At 36.7% G+C, this 20024-nt stretch overlaps 1 protein-coding gene across 4 annotated transcripts in view; it reads right to left on the bottom strand.

The window, feature by feature from the left end:
• The window catches only part of LOC121388169 (protein naked cuticle homolog 2-like), a 135968-nt gene that overhangs the window by 20502 nt on the left and 95442 nt on the right, over nt 1-20024 (bottom strand). The gene's annotated exons all lie outside the window — the stretch shown is intronic.

The following is a 20024-nucleotide window of genomic DNA, read 5'->3' as shown; positions in this document are numbered from 1 at the left end:
TCTGACACCTTCTCTGTAGGGAGATGGTCAACAAAATGCAGTGAATCCAACCACGAGAAAGCTCGACATTAAATTATCATTTTGTCCAAGTTGGCGGAAATGATTGTCAATAGCACCGAAGAATTTGATTCACAATGCTTGCCACTTTAACACATACCTGATAATACAATTACAACGATAAGAGAAATCAATAAAAAACATTGTCCAAACATTAGCAAACGAGTTAACATCATCGTACGTTAACTGACTAGTTAATCAATACTTAAAATAACAACAAGTTTGTTACGTATTTACATCTGATGTCCGTTAGTAGTATGTAGTGATACCCTGTGTTCAAAGATTTAATGATTGACACCTTGTAAGACTGAATGACCAAAATATTAATGATTAATATACAAATAAATGGATAAATGTATGGATTGAATGTAAATGGATGACCGTAGGTTGGGTTAAATGAATTGATGGATAGATGGATGGATGAATGAATGGATGCATGGATGGACAGACAGATGAATGGATTGGTTCTGGGTGGATGAATGAATGGATGGATGGATGGACAGATTAATGGATTGGTTTTGGGTGGATGGATGGATAGTTGAATGGATGGATAGATGGATGGATGGATGGATGGATGGGTGGCTAGGTTTTTTGGAAGGATGGATGGATAGATGAATGCATTTGTTATGGATGGATGGATGGATGGATGGATGAATAAATGTATGGATGGATGCATGAATGGATGGATGGATGGATAGAAGGATGGATGGATGGACAGTTGAATGGACTGGTTCTGGGTGGATGGATGAATGGATGGATGGATGGATGGATGAACAGATGAATGGATTGGTTCTGGGTGGATGGATGAATGGATGGATGGATGGATGGATGGATGGATGGACAGATGAATGGATTGGTTCTGGGTGGATGGATGGTTGGATGGATGGATGGATGGATGGATGGATGGATGGACAGACAGATGAATGGATGGACTGACAGACAACAGATCAGTATTGCTTCTTCTAAAAAAAAATATTTAAAAAATATGTGCTGCCAGTTTAGACTACATGCATACATACACACATGTACACTCACTAACAGGCCTTCTACATGATTACATATGTACACCAACTCATTGGTATTTCATGTGATTACATTTATACACCCACTTGCAAGGTAGGTATCTTTCATGAGTCAATACATACACCTACAGATCTGCAGGTATTCGGGACCCTCTACCTGCTTACACAGGTAGGTAGGTATCTTACATACATACATCTACACAGGTAAGTAGGTATCTTACATACATACATCTACACAGGTAAGTTGGTATCTTGCATACACACATCTACACAGGTAGGTAGGTATCTTACATACACACATCTACACAGGTAGGTAGGTATCTTGCATACACACATCTACACAGGTAGGTAGGTATCTTACATACACACATCTACACAGGTAGGTAGGTATCTTACATACACACATCTACACAGGTAGGTAGGTATCTTACATACACACATCTACACAGGTAGGTAGGTATCTTGCATACACACATCTACACAGGTAGGTAGGTATCTTGCATACACACATCTACACAGGTAGGTAGGTATTTTGCATACACACATCTACACAGATAGGTAGGTATCTTACATACCTACATCTACACAGGTAGGTAGGTATCTTACATATGCACATCTACACAGGTAAGTAGGTATCTTACATGCACACATCTACACAGGTAGGTAGTTATCTTGCATACACACATCTACGCAGGTAGGTAGGTATCTTACATACACACATCTACACAGATAGGTAGGTATCTTACATACACACATCTACGCAGGTAGGTAGGTATCTTACATACACACATCTACACAGGTAGGTAGGTATCTTGTATACACACATCTACACAGGTAAGTAGGTAGATCTTACATACACACATCTACACAGGTAGATAGGTATCTTACATACATACATCTACACAGGTAAGTAGGTAGATCTTACATACACACATCTACACAGGTAGGTAGGTATTTTACATACACACATCTACACAGGTAGGTAGGTATCTTGCATACATACATCTACCTAGGTACCTTACATACATACATCTACACAGGTAGATAGGTATCTTACATACACACATCTACACAGGTAGATAGGTATCTTACATACACATATCTACACAGGTAAGTAGGTATCTTACATACACACATCTACACAGGTAAGTAGGTATATTACATACACACATCTACACAGGTAGGTAGGTATCTTACATACACACACCTATAGATCTACAGGTATTCGGGACCCTCTAGCTGCCTACATCACCGGCATACTTCTCAAACAGTTTATTTCACCTAACCACACCTGTCAATGATTCTTTGATCAGTGGCAATAACTTCTCCTGCCTTTGATGAGCCGGGTCTGTGAGATTAACCCGGTTTTGCCGATGGTTTATGTTGGTTTTACGATTGTGTCGCAGCCATTGTAGCAAACAGTACATCGCTGGAAGGCTGCACTGATGATCAAACTGCGGCCGTTAAAACACCCATTTCTCTTTACAGTTGCCAACATTAATAAACATAAAACAAATATATTTCTTTGAAATGTTTTGTTGATGATTTTCAGCATTATTTTTCTATTAAAAAACTACTTCACAATGTCTTTTTGATAAGCTCTGGGCAATAGGAGAGATCTTTTAGCAGTAATGAACATAAACAATGCTACAGTTTAGTAAGACCATTTTATTATTATTATATATATATATATTTCTTTGATATGTTATGTCTTAGAAATGCTGTTCTGATAATTATGATAATTTGTTTTTAACAAAACCCATGAAAAGTTAGTTTGTTTTGTTTAACAACACCACTAGAGCACATTGATTTATTAATCATCAGCTATTTGGCAATTCTGACATAGTCTTAGCGAGGAAACTTGCTACAATTTTCTATTAGTAGATAGGGATCTTTTATATGCACTTTCCCACAGACAGGATAGCATATACCACAGCCTTTGATATACCAGTTGTGGTGCACTGGCTGGAACAAGAAATAGCCCAATGGGCCCATTGACAAAACCATGATGATGTTTAACTATACAGAAAATGTTAAATTAGTAAAACCATTTTATTATATATATTTCATTGAAATGCAATTCCGATGGGCAGTATTTTTACAGTTAAAAACTTTTAAACTTAGATGAGATAAGAAAAGTTTAAAAACATATGAAGAGTTCAGGTGCAAAACGCGATATAAACCATTTTCGTTCTAGTTTTTAGTTAAAGCCATTACTGTATGTCAGTAAGGGCTAATCCTGGGCCCGCTGATTTGCCGCAAGATGAGATTGATCCTTATGAAATTGTATTGGGTAAATCCCGGGTTTTTTTATATCAAAATGCGATATACGCCAATTAAAAAAATCACTTTTACTGAAAATGAAAAATGGATATATCGCGTTTTGCACCTAAACTCTTCCTATTTTATTATATGCAATAAAATATGTTTTCAATGATGTAAGTTGATTTGAACTAACATCAGTTGACCATGTACTGTTATGCTTGAAATGTGCTGAGAGCCACAAAAATTAGTATGCATTTTATGTGAAATTAGGGTACTCAAATAGCTTTTTTCACACCTGAAACTGGACACTAACTCCCACTTTTTCTAATTTAAAGTAAAAGTTTGTTTTATTTAATAACACCACTGAAGGACATTGATTTATTAATCATTGGCTATTGGATATCAAATAGTTGGTTATTCTAACATAGTCTTATAGAAGAAATCAGCTATATTTTCCCATTACGGCAAGGGATCTTTTATGTGCACTTTCCAACAGAAAGGACATCACATACCATGGCCTTTGATGTACCAGTCGAGGGCACTAGTCGGAAAATCATCAATCAAAGAATGGATCCACTGAGGGGATTTGATCCTGTGACCCATGCATCTCAGGCGAGTGCTCTACTAACTGAGCTAAATCCCAATTTATTTATGGGTGAGGGCTGTATATATTATGCTCGTATTTACATCTATGGTGTAAATGTTAATTCAAAAGTTGCACATAAAACAGCTTTAACCACATGTTTTCTTTGTCATCTGTGGAATTTTATTTAGTGGAATGCACCCTTCATCCACCATCTTCCATGTAGCCATGTAGTAAAAATACATTTTAAAGTAGAGTAATACACTTTCATTAAAACAAATGTAGTCTTGATAATGGAGGACATTAGTGAGCCTTCACTTATCCCACACTATTACACAAGCAATTGAGGCCAGATGCCATGACATATAAACAGTTTAGCTGAATTACCAGACTAAAACACAGAACTCTCTCTGTTATATAACTCAAAGTTTATATACACCATTAAACTGGACTTGTTTTATATAAACACACACTTTAATCGTTTATATTCAGGAAGGAAAAAGTATACTAAAAATAACAGTAGAAGTATTCAAGGCGCAGATTTACTACATAAAACCGTAAATACTTCTACAAATAGATCCTAACATCATAACAATTCCAACCAAATACTGAAATTATTATTGAAAAGGATTAACCCAATTTTTTTTAATTCAAAATTAGCTTGTCCTGTCAAAGAAATAAATGTTATGTGATAGACCATAATACCATTTTTATTTCATTTTTAGTTTATTTTCCATGCTTAAATTCAATTAAATTTCAAGTATGCTGTCCTGGGCACACACATTATTATATATTGGATGATAGATTGACAAAAAATAAAAAATAAATATTACACCATAATACCACAAATGGTGTCATACAACTGTTGTTGTTGTTATTCTTTTAATGGGCCCCACTTACATTTCCTTTCTAGGATTACTTTTTTATCTTTAAACTGAATTTCTAGAATTTTAATCAATGAATCGTCCAATATCAGTTCATGATTAAATATGCCAATGTTTGAATCTAAAAATGCCACTTAATATGTTGCTATCAACTCAATGAATACAACAACTTGAAAATGTATATACCAAGTATATCTAAATGAAGATATGACAAAAACACCATGTCTAAAGGGCAAGACGCTTGGCAAGAAATTAGCCAAAAGGTAGTGATAAATTTATTTTCAGTTAAATCAAAGTTCCACCACACATCTGACGACTGGATTAAAGGATATGATAGGTGGAAATAATGAATTGGATCATAAAAGAGATCAAAGAATCAAATGAATAGGTGACACATTTGAAGAATAGGAGTTCTTAGCCACAGGTCTGTTACTACTTTTTAAACTTTGTAACCTACTGATATTTAGAAAAGATATTTTAATTTGAAGTAGGGGAACCCACAAAAAACTGTTTATGGTTCCCTCCCCCCCCCCCCAAAAAAAACCCCAGAGACTTTTTAACAATTGTAATTACATATCAAATATATTTTTCTGCATAAAATATTAGTGGCTGTATATTAAACATGTTTCTGATTGTTCTAGTATTTGTACTTGGTTAAATTTCATTTTATTTCCAAAACTATAATTTTTTAGCACGTACGAAATTATTTGAAGACAAAATCTAGTTTGGGCTTCTTACAAATATTAAAATGACCAGAAACACATTGAATAAACAGACACTGATATTCTAAACCAGAAAATATATTTAATATGTAAGTTTAATCGTAGAAATATTTTATTAGTCTTATAATGCAGCAAACTTAGGAATGTCAAACAAATTTTGAACATAATAATTGCTAAAAAATTAGAAATCTAACAAAAATATATTTTTTTTAATTGAAAAATAATCATTATTTTGAAAACCTATTCTCTAAGTGTCTGGGTTTGTTTTTCTTCTACTTACTTTTCCATGTTGTGTTCTGTATATTGTGTTCCCGTTTTCCATCTTTTCCCCTCCGTATTCTAAATCAGAACGTGGAAACAGGAACAAAATCAACATTCCCCACCAATCTTGCTATGTCCATCCAAGTGTTTGATCTTCCCTCGCACTCTGTGTACTACTAATAACTGACAGCTATTAACACCTGTAAATAACTCTTAGGCACACCTAGAGACAGGTAAACTGACCCCACTTTGACAAGTTGAAAAGATAAAATGTCAAAAAAAAGGGAGAAGAAACAGAGAAAAAAGGTATTGATTAACCTGTAATCCCTTAATTAGGCTGTGGTTACACCTGTGTCCTAATTGGGCCAGTTGATTGTTTGTGTGTTTTCACAGGTAGCAAAATAACCCCCAGTGTGCAACCATGTTGTCTGGCTGATGCAACACAAAAGACTTCTAACACAGTGTAATACAATGAATAAGTAAGCAATAAGTACTTGGTTATAACACAATGGGCAGGATTAATGTCAATTGTGGGATTAAAGCAGTCAACAAATGACTCTTCCTGGATTAATTATAAGATTACTGGTCGAAAAGATTAAGGGGCAAATCATTAATCTCCATGGGGGAGCAGGTTTTTTTTATCATACTTTTTAAAATTATTATTTTATACATCTGTTTATGCAATCAATTACTTTTTTTCTTTTTTTTTTAGCTTTTCATATATTATTTATAGACACACAGCTTTGAAATGCATATATAAGCATTGCTTAAAAAACAAAAAACAACCCATTCCAAATAACCCATTACTTATACCTTATAGTTACATATAAGAATTGATTTTGGCTATTGGGTGTCACAAGTGGTCAAGACATAAGAAAATATTATTTATATAATTATGTAATATCTCGAATCAAAGTCTGAAATAAGGCTATATGATACAAAGAATCTATATCCAATATATATACATATAATTATGTAATGTCTTGAATCAAAGTCTGAAATAAGGCTATATGATACAAAGTATCTATATCCAATATATATACATATAATTATGTAATGTCTCGAATCAAAGTCTGAAATAAGGCTATATGATACAAAGTATCTATATCCAATATATATACATATAATATATACTCTTCAAAAGAAGAAACGCAAAACCACATTGTCGTAACATTTGGAGAATTGATTTAATTATTGAATGGTGAGTCCGATAATTACCAAATGTTGCAGGATTGTTCACAATTCACTCTAGTCCATTGTGAGTAAGTGATAGGACACACCACCAATGTCAAGGTCATCTGGAGTCAATACCGGGTGTGGCCTCCGCGTGTGTTGACAACTGCCTGGCACCGCCTGCCCATTGAAGCAACCAGAGTACGGATGACGTCCCGGGGGATGGTGGCCCACTTGGCCTGCAAGGCTGCTGCCAGCTCAGGCAGGGTCTGGGGCTGTGGTTGTCGCTGTCGGAGGCGTCGGTCCAACTCGTCCCATAGATGCTCAATTGGGTTCAAATCCGGTGATATCGATGGCCAAGGAAGGACATTAATGTTGTTGTTCTGTAGGAAAGCCGTTGTGAGACGTGCTGTGTGAGGCCTGGCGTTGTCATGTTGGAACACTGCGTTGGCGTTGGCCATAACTGGAACGATGTGTGGCCGGAGGATCTGGTCAATGTAGCCCTGTGCATTCAGGTTGCCCTGCACGTGGACCAGGTCAGTTCTGCCAGTGTGTGAGATGGCTGCCCACACCATGACACTACCCCCGCCGAATCTGTCCACTTCCTGCACGCAGTTTGTCGCATAACGTTCACCATGACGCCTATACACGCGACATCTTCCATCATGACGTCGGAGCAGAAATCGGGACTCGTCACTGAACCACACCTGTCTCCATCGCAGTTGAGGCCATTGTCGATAAATCTGGCACCACTGCAGTTGGAGTCGACGGTGTTGTGGTGTTAAGATGACACCTCGAACTGGACGTCTGGCACGAATTCCTACCTCACGTAGGCGGTTCCGTACGGTCTGGTCGGATATCCTGCGCAAACCTGGTATTGCTGCGGCTGTGGAGGTGGCAGTAGTCAATCGTTCCCGAAGGTGGCGTACCCGGATGTAGCGGTCCTGCCCGGGGGTAGTGACCCGTGGTCGACCGGATCTAGGGAGGTCACGTGTTGATCCATGTTGCTGGTAACGGTCCCACAGTCTGGAGATGGTGCTTGGGGACACATGGAATGCCCGGCCGTTCTGGATTCGCCTGCGTCTAGTCGGCCGATGGCATTGTTTCTCTGTGGTTCACTGAGACGTGGCATGTCCTGGATTGTCAACTGTCGGCCAGATACAGAGGCCAGGCAAGCGAACACCCTGCACTTTTATACTGTCGGTGTTCATGTTGCACGTGCAGACAACGCACGTGCAGTGGTGACATGGTTTGCACGTGGCTGCGTTTTTGCGAATATTCACATTTTGAAACTTTATTTTACAGTAGCTGCGTTTTATCGAATGTAACCGTGGGAATGTGTTTGGGACATGCAATGACCTTATATTCACAAAGCATGAACCGGTAGGAAACATAAAATCGGAGTTATAACCCATTCTTTTTTTGAAGAGTATATATATATATATATATATATATATATATACATGTGTATATATATATTACAGACTAGAGCCTAAGTCACCATGGTGAAATCATATTTGTCTGAGAAAATTAGATCGAATGTATGTTGTGTTGCATTCATGCCCCTAGTTTGAAAGAAAAGTTTGCCTTGGTGCCACCTAAACTTGCCTTGGTGCCACCTAAACTTGCCTTGGTGCCACCTAAACTTGCCTTGGTGCACCTAAACTTGCCTTGGTGCCACAATTTATGTTAAACCAAAGACAACACTTGACATGCTCCTCTAAAATTAAAATTCAACCCCTGGTATTTGCTGTCCTGTCTCGGACCTGGCTGTGAAAAACAACTGAGGGGAGTAATTAATGACTTAGATAATGCGGAGCATTAAATCTGATCCTCTTGTAGTGCATGTACTATTATATATCACTGGTGAATGGATAAGTGCATCTATCATATATTAAATCTGATCCTCTTGTAGTGCATGTACTATTATATATCACTGGTGAATGGATAAGTGCATCTATCATATATTAAATCTGATCCTCTTGTAGTGCATGTACTATTATATATCACTGGTGAATGGATAAGTGCATCTATCATATATTAAATCTGATCCTCTTGTAGTGCATGTACTATTATATATCACTGGTGAATGGATAAGTGCATCTATCATATATTAAATCTGATCCTCTTGTAGTGCATGTACTATTATATATCACTGGTGAATGGATAAGTGCATCTATCATATATTAAATCTGATCCTCTTGTATTGCATGTACTATTATATATCACTGGTGAATGGATAAGTGCATCTATCATATATTAAATCTGATCCTCTTGTAGTGCATGTACTATTATATATCACTGGTGAATGGATAAGTGCATCTATCACATATTAAATCTGATCCTCTTGTAGTGCATGTACTATTATATATCACTGGTGAATGGATAAGTGCATCTATCATATATTAAATCTGATCCTCTTGTAGTGCATATACTATTATATATCACTGGTGAATGGATAAGTGCATCTATCATATATTAAATCTGATCCTCTTGTAGTGCATGTACTATTATATATCACTGGTGAATGGATAAGTGCATCTATCATATATTAAATCTGATCCTCTTGTAGTGCATGTACTATTATATATCACTGGTGAATGGATAAGTGCATCTATCATATATTAAATCTGATCCTCTTGTAGTGCATGTACTATTATATATCACTGGTGAATGGATAAGTGCATCTATCATATATTAAATCTGATCCTCTTGTATTGCATGTACTATTATATATCACTGGTGAATGGATAAGTGCATCTATCATATATTAAATCTGATCCTCTTGTAGTGCATGTACTATTATATATCACTGGTGAATGGATAAGTGCATCTATCACATATTAAATCTGATCCTCTTGTAGTGCATGTACTATTATATATCACTGGTGAATGGATAAGTGCATCTATCATATATTAAATCTGATCCTCTTGTAGTGCATATACTATTATATATCACTGGTGAATGGATAAGTGCATCTATCATATATTAAATCTGATCCTCTTGTAGTGCATGTACTATTATATATCACTGGTGAATGGATAAGTGCATCTATCATATATTAAATCTGATCCTCTTGTAGTGCATGTACTATTATATATCACTGGTGAATGGATAAGTGCATCTATCATATATTAAATCTGATCCTCTTGTAGTGCATGTACTATTATATATCACTGGTGAATGGATAAGTGCATCTATCATATATTAAATCTGATCCTCTTGTAGTGCATGTACTATTATATATCACTGGTGAATGGATAAGTGCATCTATCATATATTAAATCTGATCCTCTTGTAGTGCATGTACTATTATATATCACTGGTGAATGGATAAGTGCATCTATCATATATTAAATCTGATCCTCTTGTATTGCATGTACTATTATATATCACTGGTGAATGGATAAGTGCATCTATCATATATTAAATCTGATCCTCTTGTAGTGCATGTACTATTATATATCACTGGTGAATGGATAAGTGCATCTATCACATATTAAATCTGATCCTCTTGTAGTGCATGTACTATTATATATCACTGGTGAATGGATAAGTGCATCTATCAGATATTAAATCTGATCCTCTTGTAGTGCATATACTATTATATATCACTGGTGAATGGATAAGTGCATCTATCATATATTAAATCTGATCCTCTTGTGGTGCATATACTATTATATATCACTGGTGAATGGATAAGTGCATCTATCATATATTAAATCTGATCCTCTTGTAGTGCATGTACTATTATATATCACTGGTGAATGGATAAGTGCATCTATCATATATTTTTTCTAGCATATCCAGTGTAATCAAAGTATTTGATATTTTTCAGAATTTGATAACTTTGCAAATTAATCGAGGTGACAGCACTGTGTTTACTGACATTTAAGCAAACGTTCTACGGTGACACTCCATAATTGACGTGTGCATTTATAGTCATCAAACAAAATCATCTTAACAGCAACTTTACACTGAAAGCTGTCTAGCGTTCAGAAAACAAAAAACATTAAGCATTAGTTTATTTTTATGTAAAGATATCCAAAATGACGTCATTGAGTTTGATATCATTTTCATTAAAACATACACCGCATCACATATTCTTACGTCATTTGAATATCTAACAATGGCTGACTGGAATTAAAGTTGCGTATACAGTTTACAAAAACTTATATTATGCTCACCAGAATCTTGTACAATACAATTTTTATTCCTAATATATGATACTGATGATACAGAAAAACACTGGTAATAACCTCTATTTATTTAAAGATGCCCTCAGTACCTTTGATTTTAATCCCATGTTAGCAAGATTTATTGTCTATCAATCATGATATCTGTAAGTCCCTGTTATATATATTCCTACTCAGGTAAAAAAAAACAACCCCCAAACAAACCCAAAACCTACCAGAAAGTTCATCTTGGATGAAGATTTATTGATCATGATTTGTGTTTTTCATGAGTGCACTCTTATAAGAGATAAAACTCATTTATAACCAAGCGGTATGTTCTTCTGTCTCATGAATTCCCCAAGGTGCTTTCTAGCGCAGAAAGGCTGTGACCTTGCTTTAAGGAAAAAACCTGGTTCAAAGCCACACACGAGTGATATATGCGTAGCTCCATAAAAAAAAAAACCAAGAAGAGAAGATCACTTTTTATAACTTTTATCCATCTGGTAAAGGCTTTATTACACAGTTGAATGGTGTTCTTTCTCAATGTGGATGTGGTATCCATTTAAAGTTTAAAATGTTAAAGTGACAGAGACCCTAGTTTTTAAACACTGCAGCATATTTTTCATTATTAAAGCTGGTGTAATAGCCCAAAATATACCCCCCGCCAAACTATACCCGGGGTATAAACTGGATTAGCCCAGAATATACCCCGGGGTATACCTCTGTAATCTGTATTTCAATGTCCAGATGGGTTTTTTCCCATCATAATTTATATATTTTGGGATAGAGAATATTGAAATATCTTCTAAAATGACTAATCTGTGATAGTTTTATTTTTTATGAAAGCAATAGTTGCTTTTCTTTTAAAGCATTTATTATATTATTTATTTATTTTGTATACAGGTTAGTAATTTAAAAAATGAAGGCTATGGTTAGGGGTATAAAACAGGCTAGCCCACTTTAACCCCAGGTATAGTTTGGCGGGGGTTATATTTTGGGCTGTTATACCGAGGGTTTTTTTTTTCATAATTGAAATCAGACATTTCTTATAAAAATAATTTTTCACAATTCTAAAAACATACTTACAACTAAGAAGTAAAGGCTATGGGGGTGAGCCCTGGTTTATTTTTAGAGCGTGTTTTCCCCATTTTAACGTCACACACTCTTATTCCACTCAATTACAACTTTATCCACGTGTCTTACACGTTTCTAGATCAAACAAGCTTTGTGTCCATTTTCAAAGCCTGAAACTAGGGTCTGTGACTTTAAAGTTTGTTTTGTTTAATGACACCACTAGAGCACACTAAAAGCTGATATGATTTAATTAAAAGCTGAAACATCTGTATTATACCTAAATAAACATCATTTTTCTCCATTTCTGATTTACGAAAACAATACTTATGTTTCCATTTTGTATCAGGACATGAGGTGAGATTGCACTTTTAAATATATATATCCTCACCTATCCCCACAGCACATTGCACCAGCTCCACCTGATCTGACAATACTAAACTGTTACTTCCAAAGCATGCACTAATAAAGTTAAAGTTTGTTTTGTTTAACGACACAACTAAAACACATTGTGTTATTAATCATCAGCTATTGGATGTCAAACATTTGGTAATTCTGACATATAGTTTTAGAGAAAAAACTCACTACATTTTTCCATTAGTGGCAACAGATGTTTTATATGTACCATGCCACAGACAGCATAGCACATATGGATGGTGCACTGTATAAAACAAGAAATAGCCCATTGGGCCCATTGATGGGAATTGATCCTAAAATGACCGCGCACCAGGCAAGCATGCAATAATACTGCAAACTGATAACTGAAGAAAAAAACCCCACACTGAGGAACAAAATCATCTCAAATTAAAATATTTAGAAACTTTTCAGCCTTCATGTAAGAGTTATACATGACAAGCACAACATGCAGCTCTTCAGAAAGAGAGACAGATGTGCCATCAGAAATGCTTTTAGAATACCCCGTTGTCAGAAATAGTGCCAAAATCGTGCCAAATAAAATGCCAGACTCAGTTCCGTTTGGCTGCCTTATGTCGTATGGTTGCATACCACGTACTTTGATGGTTTCGATAACAGACTCAATTTACCGAAGATAAACTGCACAGGTATGTACAATGGATGATAATGGACAGGGGCCAAATATTAGCTGTTGCTTTAAGACATAGCATTACCTGTGGGCAAAATACAGAGTGTCTGTATGCGAGAGATTGGGTGTTCGCATTTGGCAGACTTCAAACACACCGAGCATGTTGGGAAGACACACGTGGGCCTCACCTCGTCGTGGTATCGTATCAACGAAATGTGGCTCCTGGTGTAAAAATGTCTACAGCCGACACTAGATGAGCCTGAAGCTGTTGGTCTATGGAGTCATCAGTAAATCTTCAAAGGAATCATGCAAATTGTTTTTTTGTGTTTGTCGTTTTCTGTGGAAGCTTTTTCTCCTCTTTTTTTTTCTATGGAAAGTTTTTCTTTCAAGAATATATTGCTATTATTCAGAGAAAAGGGGAGACTTTGTCTGATGATATCACTGTCAGAAGCAGTTCTTGTATTATCTCATGATGAAAGAACATAAATGATTGTTGAATGACTGAATGAAGTTTTTGTTTCAATGAATATTTAGAATATATATTTTTTATTTTGCTATTATTTAGAGGAAAGGGGAAACTTTGTTTGTCTGATGATATCAGTCAGTAACAGTTCAAGTATTATCTCATGATGAAAGAACATGATATCAGTCAGTAACAGTTCAAGTATTATCTCATGATGAAAGAACATGATATCAGTCAGTAACAGTTCAAGTATTATCTCATGATGAAAGAACATGATATCAGTCAGTAACAGTTCAAGTATTATCTCATGATGAAAGAACATGAATTATGATTTTTATCTCTCTTATTATTCAGAGGAAAGGCGAGACTTTGTTTGTGTGATGATATCACAGTCAGAAGCATTTCTAGCATTATCTCATGATATCACAGTCAGAAGCATTTCTAACATTATCTCATGATATCACAGTCAGAAGCATTTCTAGCATTATCTCATGATATCACAGTCAGAAGCATTTCTAGCATTATCTCATGATATCACAGTCAGAAGCATTTCTAACATTATCTCATGATATCACAGTCAGAAGCATTTCTAGCATTATCTCATGATATCACAGTCAGAAGCATTTCTAGCATTATCTCATGATATCACAGTCAGAAGCATTTCTAGCATTATCTCATGATATCACAGTCAGAAGCATTTCTAGCATTATCTCATGATGAAAGAACATAGATTTTTGTTTAATGACAAATTAGCACATTTTAAACAACAGGTACACAAATTTAACATACCGTAATATTGTCTCTTAGTCTGAATTGGGAGAGAAAAACTTGTAATCATACAGACTACTCTACTACTATAGAAAGCAGCAAGTTTTTTTTTATATCAGGGCACAATATTTAACATGAACCATCATTTACTTGTTGGTTTCACAAGTTTAAAATCATACAAACTACCAGTCGGTTAAAGGCACAGTCCTGAGTTTGCTGCAAGTTTTAAGATCTTATCGACTAACAGAGACTTTTTAACAATTGTAATTGCATATCAAATATATTTTCTGCATAAAATATTAGTGGCTGTATATTAAATGTGTTTCTGATCGTTCTAGTATTTGTACTAGGTTAAATTTCATTTTATTTCCTAGAATAATTTTTTTCGTACGTATGAAGACAAAATCCATTTTGGGCTTCTTGCAAATATTAAGATGACAAGAAATACATTGAATATACAGACACTGATATTCTAAACAAGAAAATATATTTAATATGTAAGTTTAATTGTAGAAATATCTTAGTAGTTGGAAACATCTTACAATGCAGCAAACTCATGAATGTCCCTTTAAGTGGTAAATCATTACACATTCTGAAAATCACTTACCAAGTATCTAGGAAACTGGTATTTAATGATTTGCAATAAACAAATATTTTGTAGTTTATTTTGCTTAAACTTACACTGTCACTATTAGCTTGAAATACTTTCATTAAAAAATAAGTTCAATGCAAGTTTGGGCTAATTCATTAGGTTACATTCTGGAAATAAAATAATCAGTTATGGTACATAACTAAAATTACGTGAACTGACGTCCAGTTAGATAAGATTTCAAAATATTGCCCCCTGTATATGCACTTTTGCACAAACAGGAAAACACATCACAGCCTTTGACATATCGGAAATGAGGCCCATGATGGAATGGGGGGGGGGGGGGGGGGGGGGGGGAGGAGAGAATCCCAAACCATTACATTACTGCTTGGTATTGATATTTTGTCAGTAATTTTAAAAGTCCATGAGAGCTTGCCAGGTATTCAAAATTAAATAGTCACAATGCTAAAAATTATCACTACCATCTTGGTTGTTCCAGTTCTGAATGCATGGTGAAATTGTTACAACACGGGCACCAGATGAACCGCACAACTTGCCCAAACAAACAAGCACACCCATGCTGTATAAAAACAGATGGGTGTCATAACCAAGTGGAGTCTATCAGGATGAAACATCCATCCGACTGTGATGGCTTCTCAAGTTAACCCTGTACCAGTTGACTGATAACAAGAGAGATAACTCTAAAACAAAGCCCTGGGCTGCCAGACCCCTAGTAGAAGTACTGCACCCAGTGAGTGCACTTGCTGTCATTACGGCCTGCACTTTATGCCACCATTCCTGAAACTTTATACCATCATGGTCCAAAATTGACAGGAAGCTAGTGGCAACTGCCACAGAAAATGCACAATATGCTTTTTTTTTTTTTTCAATATTCAATTTTACGAGTAGCTTTTGATTTTCATCTTAAAGCATAGTACAACTATTCAAATTAACAAATTAGTACCAACTATGTTGAAAATATGAACGAACCAACCAACCAACCAACCAACCAACCAAACGAACCAACCAACCAATGAACCAGTGATAGAACGAACCAACAAATGAACAAACCAACAAACCAACCAACCAATGAATATTTAATGACACCCAGAACAAAAATACACATTGGCTATTGTGTGTCAAACACAGGTAAGTATAATATGATTTATTTACATTAAAAAAAAAAAAATTATATGATGTAAAAACAGTGTAAACAACTGTGGTAAAAAATATGTTGACAATAGAATGACTAATATTAAATTATTTATCATTAAAAAAAGTATTAGTTTAAATATACATAAAATGAGAGTAAAGTTTATATTAATATACGAAGTTGAGAATCTTTTTTCAATGGCTAGCATTCGATTCCAGATAAAAATTTCAGAAGCAGAAATTGGTCTCCATTACAAAAAAGTAATTTCAATCCTTGTGCTATACACTTGCACTTTCTGCCATTCCCCAGACGGACGTTGAAGACAGACGTAGAAGGCAGATGCAGACAGGGATGTAGATTAGTGGTAGAGTGTTCGCCTGAGGGGTGATCAGTCTTAACACTGATTGTCCTCAGTAGACCAATTGGGTCATTTGTTATTTCACCCAGTGTTCTACAGCTGGTATTGCACCATCTTTCTTAATTATTTATATATATATATGTATATATATATTCCCAGATTCCCTGTTACACTTAATCTACCCCTGTCAAGGGACAACAGAGGTACTTGGTCAACACGATCCAGGAGTTATTTTTGGTATATCTGTTATTTTTTAAAAGGATTTTTGCAACATACGGTATTGTACAATTAATTATCAAAGGATGTAATAATATACTGAGAGAAAAAAATAAGGGAACACTTGGTATTGTTTTCCCATTCCAACCATGCATTACCCCATGCCTGGTATTTTAAAGTTTGTGGTGTGTACTGTCCTGCACGCCAAAAATAACAATCATAAAATGTTTGATACCTAATAGCCACTGATCCAATAACTTTGTGAGATGTTGTTAAAACATTTGTTTTCCTCTCAAGTCACCCTTTTACCAGGGGCACGCTGTAGCCCAGTGTTGAAGCATTCACTCAATGCGCGGTTGGTCTGGGATCGATCCCCATTGGTGGGCCCATTGGGCTATTTCTCGCTCCAGCCAGTGCACCACGACTGACATATCAAAGGCCATGGTATGTACAACCCTGTCTGTGGGATGGTGCATATAAAAGATCCCTTGCTGCTAATCAAAAAGAGTTGCCCATGAAGTGGCAATAGCGGGTTTTCTCTTTTAATATCTGTGTGGTCCTTAACCATATGTCCAACGTCATATATAACCATAAATAAAATGTGTTGAGTGCATCGTTAAATAAAACATTTCCTTCCTTCCCTTTGCCATTATTGTGTTCCTACACACATTCTACCCCTGTCCTTAGGCTATTTCTCATTCCAGCCAGTGCACCACGACTGGTATATCAAAGGCCATGGTATGTTCTATCCTGTCTGTGCGATGGTGCATACAAAAGCTCCCTTGCTACTAATGGAAAAATGTAGCAGGTTTCTTGTCTAGGACTATATATGAAAACTACCAAATGTTCGACATCCAATAGCCGATGATTAATAAATCAATGTGCTCCAGTGGTGTAGTTAAACAAAACAAACTTTCTACCCTGGCTTGCACTTTTTACACCTGCTGCTCCATGTTTGAGTTATCTTGTTACATAATAGCATACTAATTGAAGTTTATTTTAATATTTATTTATTCCACACAAGATCTGAAAGTTCCATGCAATCAATACACGAAGCTAATGATCCTTATAGCGTGAAATTTAGTCGTCTGTAGTGGATCAAAAGCAACTGTGCAAGAATCAATTTTTTTTTTTGGAAACTGTTCTTAATTAATCAGAATAAGTATTATCATTATTAAAGTGTCGACCCAGTGTAATATGGTAATGGTTGATGCAATTATTGCCTGAATTATTATCATTATTAAAGTGTCGACCCAGTGTAATATGGTAATGGTTGATGCAATTATTGCCTAAATTATTGAGCAGAATTCATAAAATATTTCTTTGTAATCTGCTCTGTGTATCAGATATCAAAGAGTTGGATTGTTTCCTGTTACAATCAGTGAGGTGGAAGGGAGGGCGGGGACAAGATGTAGTCTAGTAGAAGAGTACTCGCCTGAGGTGGAACGGAGGGCGGGGACAAGATGTAGTCTAGTAGAAGAGTACTCGCCTGAGGTGGAAGGGAGGGCGGGGACAAGATGTAGTCTAGTAGAAGAGTACTCGCCTGAGGTGGAAGGGAGGGCGGGGACAAGATGTAGTCTAGTAGAAGAGTACTCGCCTGAGGTGGAAGGGAGGGCGGGGACAAGATGTAGTCTAGTAGAAGAGTACTCGCCTGAGGTGGAAGGGAGGGCGGGGACAAGATGTAGTCTAGTAGAAGAGTACTCGCCTGAGGTGGAAGGGAGGGCGGGGACAAGATGTAGTCTAGTAGAAGAGTACTCGCCTGAGGTGGAAGGGAGGGCGGGGACAAGATGTAGTCTAGTAGAAGAGTACTCGCCTGAGGTGGAAGGGAGGGCGGGGACAAGATGTAGTCTAGTAGAAGAGTACTCGCCTGAGGTGGAAGGGAGGGCGGGGACAAGATGTAGTCTAGTAGAAGAGTACTCGCCTGAGGTGGAAGGGAGGGCGGGGACAAGATGTAGTCTAGTAGAAGAGTACTCGCCTGAGGTGGAAGGGAGGGCGGGGACAAGATGTAGTCTAGTAGAAGAGTACTCGCCTGAGGTGGAAGGGAGGGCGGGGACAAGATGTAGTCTAGTAGAAGAGTATTCGCCTGAGGTGCACTACATCATAGGATGGCAACAATAATATTTGTTTTCTTTAACGACACCACTAGAGCACATTGATTTATTAATCATTGGCTATTGGATGTTAAACATGTTGTAATTTTGACATACAGTCTCAGAGAAGAAACCTGCTACATTTTTTCCCTTAGTAGCAAGAGAGGATAGCACATAACACAGCCTTCGATGTACCAGTCATGGTGCACTGGCTGGAATGAGAAATAGCCCAATGGGGTGCACAGACGGGAATCTATCTGAGACGAACCACGCATCAAGCGAGTGCTTTACCACTGGGCTACTCCCACCCACCTTTATAGAATGGACTATCAACACCTGTTTGCATTTATGAATGTCTGACAATCACAAACATTCAGGCAGGCACAAATATAATGCATACACACACCTTTAAGACAAGCCTGGATAAATTACTGTATAATAATAACAGTATAATAATAACAGTAATAACAGTATTATGAAGTCCATATAGCCTGAAGAGAATAAGCCAGTAGTCACACCACAAATACTAGCCCAGTGCTCATGATGCTAACCTCAATACTGAGTCATAGCCTCAACACAAACCCTAGCCTAGACTTCCTGATACTAACCTCAACAGTGAGTCACAACCGGTCTCAGTGGTGTTGTGTTTAGGCCATCGAACATAAGCCTGGTACATATAGGTACTGGGTTCACAGCCCGGTACCGGCTCCCACCCATAGCGAGTAAGACCATTACGCCCTCTTCTCTCTCACTAATCACTAACAAACTAACAAACTAACAACTAACCTTGTGTCCTGGACAGACAGCACAGATAGCTGAGGTGTGTGTCCACGACAGCGTGCTTAAACCTTGATTGGATATAAGCACAAAAATAAGTTGAAATGATTTGAAAATGAGTCACAGTCGTTAGACAAATCCCATCCCAGAGTTTGCTACGCTCACCTCAATATTTAGTCATAGTTGCTAACCTCAATATTTAGTCATAGCCACAACACAAATCTCAGCCTAGAGTTTTCAATGCTTACCTCAAACTTGAGTCATAGTCGCTAACCTCAAGATTGAGTCATAAACCTCATTACTGATTAATAGTCACAACACAAATCTCAACCCAGTGTTCCCGATTTTCACCTC

Source organism: Gigantopelta aegis, chromosome 14 (assembly GCF_016097555.1).
Source record: "Gigantopelta aegis isolate Gae_Host chromosome 14, Gae_host_genome, whole genome shotgun sequence".
Classification (NCBI taxonomy): Eukaryota; Metazoa; Mollusca; class Gastropoda; order Neomphalida; family Peltospiridae; genus Gigantopelta; species Gigantopelta aegis.
Note: the sequence above shows the minus strand (reverse complement) of the source record. Positions and strands in the feature narration are given on the sequence as shown.